The 13047-nt window shown below is 43.6% G+C and overlaps 1 protein-coding gene across 5 annotated transcripts in view; it reads right to left on the bottom strand.

Moving 5' to 3' along the window:
* The window catches only part of WWP2 (WW domain containing E3 ubiquitin protein ligase 2), a 179422-nt gene that overhangs the window by 160199 nt on the left and 6176 nt on the right, over nucleotides 1–13047 (bottom strand). For 2 of the 5 annotated variants that reach the window (XM_016928595.4, XM_016928597.4), the window contains exon 2: nucleotides 5223–5275. The gene's annotated coding sequence lies outside the window, so the exon portion shown is untranslated. 5 annotated transcript variants of the gene reach the window in all.

Genomic DNA, 13047 nt, shown 5'->3' with positions numbered 1-13047 from the left:
TGTGGACCCAGCTAATCAGGACCACAGAGTTGGGAGGATCCCTTGAGCCCAGGAGGTCAAGGCTGCAGTGAGCCAAGATTGTGCCACCGCACTCCAGCCTGGGTGACACAGTGAGACCCTGTTTGAAAAACAAAAACAAAAAAAGAGTAAAAGCCAAAGACCTGCAAATGAACTTTGACGTCCTATGCAATACCTTCCCCCATTTCCACACCCCTCTCTGACCTCATGGCCCACTTCCTGCTCCCCAGTATCCCCCCACCCTCATCATGCTGTGATTACTGCCACACAGGCCTCCTCACTGTTCAACTATCCCTTGAACGTTCAGACAGACTCCCATCTCAGTTCTTTTTTTTTCCTTTTTTAAAGCCAAATTTAGCATTCAGGGGTTGTATACAAACTTTAGTGACACTAATGTTAATAAGTTCTGATAACCCACTACCATAGGACCAACCTGTTTTTTTGAGACAGGGTCTAGCCCTGTTACCCAGGATGGAGTGCAGTGACATGATCATAGCTCACTACAACCTTGACCTCCTGGGTTCCAGTGATCCTTCCGCCTCAGCCTCCTGAGTAGCTGGGACTACAAGCATTTGCCACCACATCCAGCTAATTTTTTTCCTTTTTTATTTATTTATGTATTTATTTTTTGTAGAGATAGGATCTCACCATCTTGCCCAGGCCAGTCTTGAACTCCTGGCCTCAGGCAATCCTCCCAGCCCCACCTTCCAAAGTGCTGGGATTACAGGCATGAGCCATTTCACCAGGCCAAAAAGATGATGTTTTGACTCACTTAGACTAAATTTGTCTTGGCAAAGCAGTAAAAAGATCAACTCTCTTTGCTACTCATCAGATTAGAAAGAGATGAGAAGCCTGACAATTAGTGTTGGAGAGAAGTCTCACATGCCTGTGGAGGCAGCGCACATTAGATGGCAGCTGACAACCTCCGGCAGAGTTAAAGACGCGTAATTTTGGACCCACCAGGGTTCTACTCCCAGGCATTTGGAGAGGGAGAAATTCTCCAACACACACAGAAGAGGCCATGTTCAAGGATGTTCATCATAGCAGTATTTGTAATAGTAAAAAATTATAAACAACTTAAATACCCATCAATGGGGGAATGGATAAATTGTGATATATTTCTAAAATGGAATGCTATATAGTACCTGAAATATATGAATTTAATCCACATGTACAAATCCCAAATGATAATGCCAAGAGGGGAAAAAAAAAAAAAAGGCAAGTGGCAGCCTTAGTACGATGTCTTTGGTGTACACTTGAACTTACACAAAACAACTGTATACGTTGTTGTTGTGGACACACAAACGTTTAAAAGTATAAAAGTATGACGGGAAGGAACCACACCAAGTTCAGAACAGAAGTTCCCTCTAGGGTAGGGGAGGAGGGAGCAGGGGAATTGGAGTGGGGAAGAGACCAAAGGAACCTCAACTGTATCTACAACATTTTATCTTTCAAAGAAAAAAGTTCTGGGGCAAATATGGCAAAATGTTCATATTCATTAAATCCAGATGGTGGTTTTTATGACTGTTTGTTATCTTCATCTCTAACCATTTTATATGTTTGATCTCTTTCATAATTGAACAATAATTTTAAGGGGAAGCAAAAGATCGTATCTTGAATAATGCAGGAAAGATTATAAATAATTATAAATTGAGCCTTGGGGCTTTTAGTTAACGGGTTAAAGCACTAAAAGCTGGAAATCCATTATTTACAGACTTTAAAAATAAAAGAATATTTTAGAAATCTTTACTTCTATTGGGACTCTTTCTTCCCTAAGGCAACTCAACTAATGGTAGTTTTTAAACTATCTTGTTCTCCTGAACTGTAGCAGTTTTGAGCCTTTGGTCCTGACTCTTAGAGAATGGAACTTGAAGCCCATACATGGCCTGTTCAACAGAAGAAAGACCAAACTTTTTGATCTACACTTCAGGGCCGCAAAACTAAAACAATCAGATAAATTCTAAAGAAGGCTCAGAAGGAACAAAGGCAACTGGGAAGGCAGGAGAAACAGGGTAGATAAAACATCACCATGTTTTCTTTCTCCAGTGTCTTTTAAAATTGCAGTCCACTGCTTATATAACAGTAATCCATGTTATTCTATAGAGCTTTGTCTGGAGTTTCAGATCTAATGAGCAAGATACCACCCTGACATTATATAATGTAGGCATTTGGAATTGTAAAACCTTTCCAATTGATGCATAAAGAAAAATAACCGGCCGGGGCCACACACAGTGGCTCACGCCTGTAATCCCAGCACTTCGGGAGGCCGAGGCAGGTGGATCACCTGAGGTCAGAAGTTTGAGACCAGCCTGGCCAACATGGCGAAACCCCATCTCTACTAAAAATATAACAAATTAGCCGGGTGTGGTGGCGGGCGCCTGTAATCCCAGCTACTTGGGAGGCTGAGGCAGGAGAATTTCTTGAACCTAGGAGGTGGAGGTTGCAGTGAGCCAAGATTGCACCATTGCACTCCAGCCTGGGCAACAGAGCGAGACTCCATCTCAAAAAATAAATAAATAAATAACCGGCCAGGTGTGACAGCTCACACCTGTAATCCCAGCACTTTGGGAGGCTCAGGCAGGCGGATCACTTGAGGGCAGGAGTTCGAGACCAGCCTGGCCAACATGGTGAGACCCCGTCTCTATGAAAAATACAAAAATTAGCCAGGAGTGGTGGCGCAACTATAATCCCAGCTACTCGGGAGGCTGAGGCAGGAGAATCGCTTGAACCCGGGAGGTGGACGTTGCAGTGAGCCGAGATCACGCCACTGCACTCCAGCCTGGGCAACAGAGCGAGACTCTGTCTCAAGAAAAATAACCGTAACTATAGAAAGGAACAGATCCCATCCCCATCAAAGTACTTTCGACCTCTCAGCTTTTGCCTCCCATCTTAGACAAGGTTCCTAATGCGTATTAGGTCCAAATCCCCACTATCCACTACAAGAAGCTTAGGAAACCTGAGGCCCAGACTTTACACTCTGTCTCAGCAACACGAACAGATGACTCCGGACACGTACTCAAGTAATTTCTCCCCTGCTAATAGCCATGGAAAGTAATTGCATCCTAATCACTCCAAAACTCTGAGTGAGTATAAGCTTTGCTGGAAGAGGGAGAAGGGGGTCAATGTTTAAAATATAACTAAAGGTTACCAGATGAACAAAGTATTTCATTATTGAAGAAACTAATGGACTTATTGCGAGGGGGATGGGAAAGTCAAAATGTCCCCCTTTACTAAGTCTGGTAGATCTACTGAAATTTCTCAAAATATATATATATATATATTTATAGTATGAGTGTGTATGTATATATGTGTGTGTGTGTATCTATGTGTGTGTATATATATGTGTGTGTGTGTATATATATATATATTTGAGACAGGGTTTCACTCTGTCACCCCAAGCTGGAGTGCAGTGGCACAATCATGGCTCACTGCAGCCTCAACCTCCTGGACTCAAGCAATCCTCTCACCTCAGCCTTCTAAAAGGCTGGGACTACAGGCACCAGCCACCAGACTCACCTAATTTTTTAAATTTTTTGTACAGATGAAGGGGGTCCCTATGTTGTTCAGGCTGATCTGGAACTCTTGAGCTCAGGCGATCCTCCCACCTCAGCCTCCCAAAGTGATGGGATTACAAGCATGAGCCACCACACTTGGTCTCAAAACTATAAATAACATATTTATATATAATATAAATACAAACAACATATTTCCTCTGAACTTATCCTCTACATAAATCTTGACAAGCATTTTAAAAATAAAATACAAACTAATAGGGTAGAAACTATAAAAGTTGTATACCAAACTATAATAAATAAAAAGATTTTTTTAAAAGAAAATACAGGCCGAGCGCGGTGGCTCATGCCTGTAATCCCAACACTTTGGGAGGCTGAGGTGGGTGAATTGCTTGAGGTCAGGAGTTCGAGACCAGCCTCGCCAACAGGGTGAAACCCCATCTCTACTAAAAACACAAAAATTATCTGGTCGTGGTGGCAGGTGCCTGTAATCCCAGTTAATAAGGAGGCTGAGGCAGGAGAATTGCTTGAACCCAGGAGGCAGAGGTTGCAATAAGCCAAGACCGCACCACTGCACTCCAGCCTGGGTGACAGAATGAGACTCCGTTTCAAAAAAAAAGAAAATATAAAAGTATATCACACACTAAGGAAAGTATTATTTCACAAAAAGTTTTACCAAATAAATATACATGTATATATATTAATAGGTGCATATATGATATATCCATATGTATATTGTATATACACATATGTGTATATATATCCATATGTATATTGTATATACACATGTGTGTATATATCCACATATGTGTATTGTATATACACATGTGTATATATATATCCATATACTGTTTTAAAATAAATATATATACATATATATACACACACACACATATACTGTTTTAAGATATAAAATGTATGTCTTACTAAAGGTTGCAGTCAAAAAAGCTTGAGACTACTGGTCTACAACAATCCCATCTAAGGTAGGGTTTTAGATTAAACAAACACTACAGAACCTAATAAGCAAATACTACACTAGGGACTAATTTCATTCAGAGAAATGTCATCAGTTTATTATCATTTTTTTTATTTTATTTTTTTTCGAGATGGAATTTCGCTCTTGTTGCCCAGGCTGGAGTGCAATGGCACAATCTCGGCTCACCACAACCTCCGCCTCCCAGGTTCAAGCAATTCTCCTGCCTCAGCCTCCAGAGTAGCTGGGATTACAGGCATGCACCACCACGCCCAGCTAATGTTTTGTATTTTTAGTAGAGACGGGGTTTCTCCATGTTAAGGCTGGTCTCGAACACCTGACCTCAGGTGATCCGCCCACCTTGGCCTCCCAAAGTGCTGGGATTACAGGTGTGAGCCACTGTGCCCGGCCTATTATCATTATAAGTTAAGAAACTTCCCACATCTAGGTAAAACAATCTCTAGAGCTTAGATAAGAGGCATTCATTCATTTGACAAATATTTATTGAGCATCTATTATGTACTCTGCACTGGTTTTGGTGCTAGTGGTATACTGGTGAATAAAACAGAAAAAAAAATCCTTCTTTACAAGATTCTCCTGGTAAAGAGTCAAGAAAGATTCCCTCCTAGCTCTAGTTGTGGGAAGTAACCATAGTGAAATAGGCCCAGAGCAATGGCCTACTCTCCAGGGAAAAAGACTTTACCAGAGCCTTAACCTACCTGGTGGAAGAGAATTCCCCTGACTCCAGCCCTCTTTAGCCTTTCTGTTTCATCTAAGGGGAGAAAAACAGTTAAATATGAGTGACAGTCATAGCCTGGGACACAGGCCCACTAAAAGACTAGGATTTGACCATGAGGCTATAGAATGCTTCCCCTCCCCCATACTTTGCTGTCACACCAACAGGGCTCCAGTACAACAACAGGGAATTAGGGCTGAAAGGCATACACTCTATTTAAGAAGGAGTTTTTAGGGAAAACCAAAGATAACAGGGGAGACAGAAACAAGGACACTAGAGGAATTTGAAGCCTCAGATACCTACAGTTACAGCAATCATTAAACACAGACCAACTCTTGGCCAGATTAACATGAAACACCATACTAACAATACTAATGGCCTATTTATCTCATTTCCTATTACCTAATACATCATGTCCAGCTTTCTTTTTTAAACAAGAACTAGGGAGGGGTAAGGAAGAGGAACTGATCAGCAGGAAGAAGGTCAATGTCTAGCTCTCAATGAAAAATTACAAAACACACTAAAAGGCAAGAAGAAACAGTGTGAAAAAGAAATAAAGCAAGCATCAGAACCTGACTCAGATAGGACAGATTTTAGAATAATCAAACAGGTAATGCAAAATAACTATGATTACTAGGTTCAGGGCTCTAATGGAAACAGCAGACAACACACGAGAATAGATGGGCAATGTAAGGAGAGATATAGCAACTATAAGAGTCAACAGAAAATGCTAGAAATCATAAACACTGTAGTAGAAGTGAAGAATGCCTTGATGGGCTCATCAGTAGACAGGACATGGCTGATGGGGTTTAAGATACCTTACCCCAAAACATGACACCTTGGCATTTAAGAAAACAGGAAAAGCAGGAAGTCACTCTCAGCTTCCTCTCACCCTTCTCCCATAAAGCAGGTCATAAAGCCTATGAAAGATTTTCTGACCTTCCCCTGAAACGGGTCATATGACCCTCCTTTGAGAGATGCCCTCCTTATACCCCAAGGAAAGAAATATCCTTCTCTGAAAACAAAAGGACACAGAGAAGAATCTGAACAAATAGGACTTGTTAAATTTCCCCCAGTGTATTACCAGTCAATCATACCCCTTTTGTCCAATCGTATTTCTCCACGATTGTCCACTCTTCATCAAACCTAAACATAAATACACATTATCTGTTTCTCCAGGTCTTAGTCACGTAAATTTATATGATATAAATCTGCATGCTTTTCACTTTTTCTTTTCTTTTCTTTTCTTTTTTTTTTTTTTTTTTTGAGACAGTCTTGCTCTGTCACCCAGGCTGGAGTGCTGTGGTGTGATCTCAGCTCACTGCACCTCCACCTCCCAGATTCAAGTGATTCTCATGCCTCAGCCTCCTGAGTAGCTAGGGTTACAGGTACATGCCACCATGCCTGGCTAATTTTGGTATTTTTAGTAGAGATAGGATTTTACCAAGTTGTCCAGACTGGTCTTGAACTCCTAGGCTCAAGCCATCCTCCTGCCTTGGCCTCCGAAAGTGATGGGATTATAAACGTAAGCCACAGCACCTGGCCAAAATAGAAATTAAAAAGGCACGAACAGGAAGGTCTCACTGAGAAGGTGACATTTGAGCAAAGATCTGAAGAAGCTGAAGGAAGAAACTGAGAGTATCTGCAAAACATTCAGATAGATAAAAGGGTATGATGGCCAGCAGTGGTGGCTCATGCATGTAATCCCAGCACCTTAGGAGGCCAAGTCAGGTGGATCACTTGAGTCCAGGAGTTCGAGACCAGCCTGAACAATAGGGCAAAACCTCGTCTCAACAAAAACCACAAAAATGAGCCATGGTGGCACATGCCTGTAGTCACAGTTACTCGGGAGGCTGAGGTGAGGTGGGAGGATCGCTTGAGCCTGGGAGGTCCAGGCTGCAGTGAGCTATGATCACGCCACTGCACTCCAGCTAGGTGACAGAGCAAGACCCTGTCTCAAAAAAAAAATGCTGTTGAGGTGACAGCATGTCTGGGGAATACAAGGAAGGAAAGAGGCCAATGTTGGGGGGAAACGTAAGATGGAAAGAATAACAATAAGATAACAGATGTAATTGAATGTGTAGAGTTAGGTTAAATTATCCTTAATGAAGGATCAAATGTCTTGGAGCAGTGGTTCTCCATCCTTTCTAGACATCTGAATTATCTGGGGAGCATTAAAAAAAAAACAACACTGACCACCAAACCCTACCCTCAGAGATTCCCATTTAATTGGTCTGGGGTGGGCCAGGGACAGCTGTGTTATTTAAAAATTCCCCAAGTGATCCTAATATGAAGCTGGGTTGAGGACCACTGGTTTACTGTTAACGAATTTGTTGAAACCTCAACTAATGTGACTGCACTAAAAGGAGTGCTTTAGACCTCAGCTAATTTGGCTGAACTAAAAAAATGCAAAAAATTTGCATAGAAAATTATGCAAATGAAAAACTGGGGCAGCTGGGCGTAGTGGCTCATGCCTGTAATCCAAGCACTTTGGGAGGCTGATGTGGGCAGACTGCTTGAGCCCAGGAATTCGAGACCAGTCTAGGCAACATGGAGAAACCCCATTTCTACAAAAAATACAAAAAATTAGTCAGACATGGTGGTGCATGCCTGTAGTCCCAGCTACTCAGGAGGCTGAGGTGGGAAATCACCAGAACCCGGGAGGTCAAGGCTGCAGTGAGCTGTAATCACTCCACTGCACTCCAGCCTGAGCAACAGAGGAAGACCCTGTTTCAAAAGAAAAAAAAGAAAAGGTGGCTGGGCGTGGTGGCTCATGCCTGTAATTCTAGCACTTTGGGAGGCCGAGGTGGGTGGACCACATGAGGTCAAGAGTTCGAGATCAGCCCGGCCAACATAGTGAAACCCAATCTCTACTAAAAATAAAAAAATTATCTGGGTGTGGTAGTGAGTGCCTGTAATCTCAGCTACTTGGGAGGCTGAGGCAGGAGAATCACTTGAACCTGGGAGGTGAAGGTTGCAGTGAGCCAAGACTGTGCCATTGCACTCCAGCCTGAGCGACAGCATGAGAGTCATCTCAAAAAAAAAAAAGGAGCAACGTGTAACAGTAGGAACAGAATACAATGAAGGAGCTCCCCGTCAGGACTGTTGCTAAGGAAACAAAGTAGTAGCGACACTAGCATCTTCCCAGAGGCCAGTTCTTCCCTTAGCCTTCCAGGAGCTCTCAATACAGAGCAGACTACACATACATTTATCTCTGTTCCCTTCTCAAACTCCATCAAAATGACAGGAAAGCAATACAAAAAGGTGAAAACCCACAGAAAGGGAAAAAAACACAACGGAAACAGCAGCAAAATTTTGGAAAATGGTTCCAGTGTGTCGAAACTGAAACTTAGCTGCCCACAAGAGAGGTCAACAGAAGGCAAGCGGACTGGCAATGAAGAATTCCAGAAAGGGTCAATCACTGGTGGTGAGGCAGGAGGGAGGACTCGACTCAGGACCAGACTGAAGACTGGCTGAAACAGGGAAGAGGCACCAAAAGCACCTCCCCACAAGACAGACCCACCAGTGCCATGACAGTGTGCCAATGCCATGGTAATGCCCCAGAAGTTACCACTTTTCTAGAAATGTCTAATAGCCCACTCCTTAACTTGCATATAATTAAAACTGGGTATAAATATGACAGCAAAACTGCCCCTGAGCTGCTACTAGGGACACACTGCCTATAGCGTAGCCCTGCTCTGCAGGAGCAGTCACGGAGCTGTAACTCTGCTGCCTCAATAAAGCTGTTTTCTTCTATTACCAGCTTGCCCTTGAATTCTTTCCAGGGCAAAGCCAAGAACCTACCCAGACTAACCCCCAGTTTTGGGGCTCACATGCCCTGCATCAGTAGTACAGGTACCTCCGAAAGTAAGGGCAGAAGTGGGGCTAAAAACAGGAGGACTGGCAAAAGCCTATCTTGGGAATGATTAGAGTCCCAGAGTCCCCTCCCCACCCAGTTCAACCAAGCAGTTGCCCCTTCCTAATCCCAAGCAGACTTTTAGTCCAGCACTTTGGGAGGCCGAGGCAGGCGGATCACCCAAGTTCGGGAGTTCGAGACCAGCCTGACCAACATGATGAAACCCTGTCTTTACTAAAAATACAAAATTAGCCAGGTGTAGTGGTGCATGCCTGTAATCCCAGCTACTTGGGATAGGCCGAGGCAGGAGAATAGCTTGAACCTGGGAGACAGGTCGTGGTGAGCTAAGATCACACCATTACACTCCAGCCTGGGCAACAAGAGCAAGACTCTGTCTCAAAAAAAAAAAAAAAAAAAAAAAAAAGACTAAAAAGACTTTTAGTTTCTCAACAGGTGAAACCAAACTCAAGACTTCAGGCATAGTTGACAATAGGGATAAGGCACCATATTGACCCAGCGAGACAGTGAAAGTCTACATTATAAACTGAAAAGGTCAATTTCCCCCACCCAACTCACCTTCCCGCACTTGGGTCCTAGCATACATGTGTACTTCACACCTAAATGTCAACAAACATTGCAGAAGTCCTTGGCCAAAAAGCCAGATATAAAAACAAACAGAAAAAGAGAATTGCTTTTCAGCAATTGACAAGCTGATCCTAAAGTAAGGAAATGCAAGGAACCCAGAATCGCCAAAACAATCTTGAAAAAGAACAAAGTTGGATGACTAACACTTTCCAATTTTAAAACTTACTACAAAGCTACAGTCCTTCAGGCTCTGTGCCTCATGCCTATAATCCCAGCACTTTAGGAGGCCCAGGCGGGTGGACCACTTGAGGTCAGGATTTCGAGACCAGCCTGGCCAACATGGGGAAACCCCGTCTCTACTAAAAATACAAAAATTAGCCGGGCATGGTGGCAGGCACCTGTAATCCCAGCTACTCAGGAGCTGAGGCAAGAGAATCGCTTGAACCCGGGAGGCGGAGGTTGCAGTGAGCCGAGATAGCACACTGCACTCCAGCCTGGGAGACACAGCGAGATTTCATCTCAAAAAGAAAAATAATAATTATTAAAGAACTTTTGACAGAAGAAAACAACCACACATCAGATTAAGCTAGTGGCAGCTCCTGCAATACCTGAAGCACCTGATCACTTTTATCACCCTACCTCAGCAACAACCTTTCGGACCTGTCAATCTTCTGGAGGCTAATAAGCTGAACCACTCATTTGCCTTTGAGTGATCCAGAGCAAGTTACTTACTGAGAGGATGGAGAGGAAAAAGCAAACTCAGTTTCTTCCTGCTATACTCTCACAACACAGAATACTACCTTTTTTTTTTTTTAATAGAGACAGGATTTCACTATGCTGCCCGGGTTGATCTCAAACTCCTGGGCTCAAGCGATCCTCCTACCTCTGCCTCCCAAAGTGCTGGGATTACAGGTGTGAGCCACCACGCCCAGCCCCACAGAATACTTCTGACACCAGATGTGTGGGAGCCCCATATACCAAGTAAGCAATCAATTCTGCAGCTGGCAGACACCAGCTGGGTGTCCTCTAATTCAGTTCCTACACTATCCACCTGGAAATAGCATCAGATCCCACAGGTTTAGTTCCCCAAGACTGCCCCTGACTTGCGACATCAATTGCAAGCTCCAGGTTGTTTTACCTGTGCTTCTGACCAACTGGCTATAAATCGAGGTTCTTAGGATTGATAAATTTGCTAGAGCAACTCACAGGACTCAAGGAAACACTTTATTTACATTTACTGATTTATTATAAAGGATATTATGAAGGATACAAATGAAGAGACGTAGGGCGAGGCATGTGAGAAGGGGCACAGAGCCTCCAAGCCCTCTCTGAGGGTGCCATCCTCCAAGAACCTCCACGTGTGCAGCCATCCAGAAGCTCCCCAAACCCAGTCCTTCAGGGTTTTTATGGAAGCTTCATTACGCAGGCATGATCAATTAAGTCACTGCCACTGCAGATCAAGTCAACTTTCAGTCCCTCTCCCTGTCCCAGAGGCTGGGTGTGGGACTAAAAGTGCCAACCCTCTAACTACAAGGCTGGTTTCCCTGGCCACTGGCCCCCAAATCCTGAGACTATCCAGGAGTCCCCAACCAAAGGTCAATTATTAGCACACAAAAAGACACTGACCAGGTGTGGTGGCTCACACCTGTAATCTCAGCACTTTGGGAGGCCAAGGCAGACAGATCACCTGAGCTCAGGAGTTCGAGACCAGCCTGGCCAACACGGTGAAATCCCATCTCTACTAAAAATACAAAAATTAGCTGGGTATGACGGCATGTGCCTGTAGCCCCAGCTACTTGGGAGGCTGAGGCACGGGAATCGCTTAGAGGCTGCAGCAAGCCGAGATTATGCCATTGCACTCTAGCCTGGGTGACACAGCGAGATTCTATCTCAAAAAAAAGACACTGATCACTTGGGAGATTTCAATGATTTTAGGAGTTATAGGCCAGGAAATGGGAGGAAGACTAAATATATATTTCACAAAATCATACCTACCCTCTCTAAATCTCAGTTTTCTCATCTGTGAAATGAACCCAATAATAGTACTTACTTTATAAGATTACTGTACTGACTACATGAATTCAGGTAAAGCAGAGGACACACAGTAAGAGCTCTTCAAATATCAACTACAAACGAAACCACTTCTCGATACTGAAATTCTTGGCTCTGGCATTACAAGCACCTCAATTCCTAAAATTCTTGACCCAGCTTTGAGTCAAGAAACCAGTGAACACTGATCTTGAGATGAAAAGACCTGTGTAGAAGGAGCCAGGGAAAAGCAGAAATTACTCACCAGTATCAATATTTTATTTCTTGTTTTAAAAAATTTTTTTCAATATAATCCATGGGTTCACAAAGATTTTATTTCTAATTAACCAGCTGTAGAAACAGGCAGAGCTTATTTCTAACTAGAGATAAACCTTGCACCCACTTCTATTTTTTTTTTTTTTTTTTTTTTTGAGATGGAGTCTTGCTCTGTCACCCAGGCTGGAGTGAGTGGTGCAATCTCGGCTCACTGCAAACCTCCACCTCCCGGGTTCAAGCAATTCTCTTGCCTCAGCCTTCCGAGTAGCGGGGATTACAGGTGCCTGCCACCACGCCCGACTAGTTTTTTGTATTTTTAGTAGAGATGGGTTTCATCATGTTAGCCAGGATGGTCTCGATCTCCTGACCTCATGATCCACCCGCCTTGGCCTCCCAAAGTGCTGGGATTACAGGCATGAGCCACTGCGCCCAGCCTGCACTCATTTCTTGAAAGATATGCAAGGAAAAGCTCTGTCCAAAAGATTCTCCTGTTCTTCACAGGCTCATGCTACTCCAACACTAATGCTTCTTTCTTGGCCTCCTTCCTCTGTCCAGCATTGAGTTACTACCTTCCATTCTCCAAAGGCCCATATTGAAAAACAATCAAACAGAATCAACTTTGCCAAATGACATCCTTACAAAGACTAAGCACGGAAAAAGAGAAAACGGGAGGGAGCAGGGAGGTACACTATTGGAAGCCCCGTGGAATTACAGGCTAAGAATAAAAGAGGCTGACTGGAAAGCAGATCTGAAGACAAAACAAGAAGCAAAAGGCATGGGTGACTTGAGGAAGAGGACGGGCCCTAGGTCAGGACTGCCATGTCTTGGTACTTGTTATTTTTTTATTTATTTAATTATTTTTGAGAAGGAGTTTCGCTCTTGTTGCCCAGGCTGGAGGGCAGTGATGCAATCTCGGCTCACTGCAACCTCCGCCTCCTGGGTTCAAGCGATTCTCCTGCCTCAGGCTCCCAAGTAGCTGGAATTACAGGTGTCTGCCACCACGCCTAGCTAATTTTTTGTATTTTTAGTAGAGACGGGGTTTCTCCATGTTGGCCAGGCTGGT

Source organism: Pan troglodytes, chromosome 18 (genome assembly GCF_028858775.2).
Source record: "Pan troglodytes isolate AG18354 chromosome 18, NHGRI_mPanTro3-v2.0_pri, whole genome shotgun sequence".
Lineage (NCBI taxonomy): Eukaryota > Metazoa > Chordata > Mammalia > Primates > Hominidae > Pan > Pan troglodytes.
This window is presented reverse-complemented; position numbering and strand designations above follow the sequence as displayed.